The sequence below is a fragment of the Puma concolor genome, chromosome A2 (genome assembly GCF_028749965.1).
Source record: "Puma concolor isolate L17-30 chromosome A2, mPumCon1.1.hap2, whole genome shotgun sequence".
Taxonomy (NCBI): Eukaryota; Metazoa; Chordata; class Mammalia; order Carnivora; family Felidae; genus Puma; species Puma concolor.
In genome coordinates, this window is record NC_141668.1 from 51613953 (window position 1) to 51615821 (window position 1869).

Genomic DNA, 1869 nt, shown 5'->3' on the forward strand with positions numbered 1-1869 from the left:
CTGGCTGCACCCCGCAAGGTCACACTCTCTGTAGCAGGGTTCTCCCGATACGCCGAGGGATAGCAAAGTTTCACGATGAAACTCACCTGTAATGTGCTGGTCTTCTCGCATCGGTTTGCAAGGTAGCAAGCGAAGCAGAGTGACACGTGTCCCGTTTTGCCAGGGATGGTCCCAGTTTACCCCTGTTAGGAATAGTGCCCCCCTTCACCAAGTATCTGAGTGTGGATGACAAGTTATACGGATCGGTATACTAGAACAAAACCCATGTCTTGCCAGGCCCAAGGAAGAGAGCCGCCCCATGCGTCCTGTGCACAGCAACCGTAGTCCCTTCCTGGTCTTGCTGTCTCTGGGCAATCACAGAAATGCCTTCATCCTCTTATCCCATCTTGCGTCTCAGTCAGTACCCCCGTCCTTGCCATCACCCTCGGGCTTCTCTGAGAGACAATATGCGCGGTGGGTAAGACCTCCAGCCCTCAGCTGAGACACATAGGAGTTTGTAAACCAGCGCGGCTGCTTACCAACTACCGAAACCTGTTTTATTATCTGTACAACGGGAAGAATAAGAGCCTCAAGGCACTATGTTGAAGTTTTGAAGATTCATGTGATAATGGAGGTAAAGTAAGCACTGTAATTATTCAGTAAATGTTAGCTAGTATGGCTTTTATTACAGACATACCATGACAATGTCATGATAAAGATACATTGTGACCTTAAAAGAATATGTTACTGGAGTATAGTATATGCTGCGTAAATGTTAACTGCTATTATCATTACAATTGTTAGTTCAGCCAGTGCAGCAATTTATCACTCCAATGGCAAGAAGTTGCCAGTCTGGTTGCTGACAGTCGGTTTGCCATTCTTTGCTGCCTCTTCTGTTTTCACTCATATAGGTTGGGAGGGCGGGGGGCTGCTGACCAGCTGGGTTATGTCACAATCTGGTATTCCCGCTCCAGCTGAAAATACACAGAAGATCCTGAAGTCAACGCCCTCACGGCAATTTTCCAGCATTCTCCTAGCCCAGCCTTCAGCATTTCCCAGTATAAATTCAGAGAACTCCTCATCTAAAATGAAGGGAAGGCAGGGGGGTAATTTAATACTAAGAAGGTTCCCCACTGGACATTTTCACAGCATCATACTTACAGAGGGCCCTTTCTGATGACACCATTCTTGTTGGTTTCGTCATTTGGTGGCATGCACGGTAGGCTTTTTCTACTGAAAAACGAAGGCTCTAAAATTAGCTGGTGGCTGTAAATTTTTAATGGGTGCCGTGGGCCATTTGTGTTCTCCCTTTACCTCCTATATGCCACTCAGCTGGGACAGCTCGAAGCCGCCAGAAACTCAAAGCTTGACTTGTAGCTAGTTCAACTCACTGAGGAGCGGCTGCTGTAGGCACCAAATGGTGGCCAGGCGGCAGACCTGGTCGCTTTTCCAGGGGTCATCACCAGCTGCTTCTGTCATTGTGGAGAAGACATTTTCTCTTGGCCTCCTTGGACCCCCCAGCTGCCTGAGGTCAAACCCAGTGCCCTACTTACTAGCCATGTAACCCAAGGCAAGAGCCCGATCCCATTCGTCACCCATAAGGGCAGAATAACAATACGACTCACCTCCTCCAGTGGGGGGAATTAAATGAGATAATGTGAGGAAAGACTCTGGGACAGAGTAACGTCTTCACACGTGTGCGCCATTACTGTTCAGCAGATTGACATTTCCCGAGCCCCTGCTTTGTCCCATCCCCTCCCGGCAGGTGCTTTGTGCTATCTTATCGGATCTTTACAACCTGAAGGGTAGGCACTGTCATCCCACACACCTGTAAGGGAACTGACTCGGGGGTAAAGTCCCTTGCCTTGGGACTCAGAGGTGATGAGTCCG

General features: G+C 48.9%; 1 long non-coding RNA gene across 1 annotated transcript; it reads right to left on the reverse strand.

Annotated features, from left to right (window-relative positions):
* Positions 1-731: 731 nt before the first annotated feature.
* On the reverse strand, positions 732-1869 carry LOC147583186 (uncharacterized). The gene is made up of 4 exons (XR_015242905.1): positions 1808-1869; positions 1294-1451; positions 1141-1212; positions 732-953 (listed from the first exon to the last, which is right to left on the reverse strand). It is a non-coding gene; the product is annotated as an uncharacterized LOC147583186 (long non-coding RNA).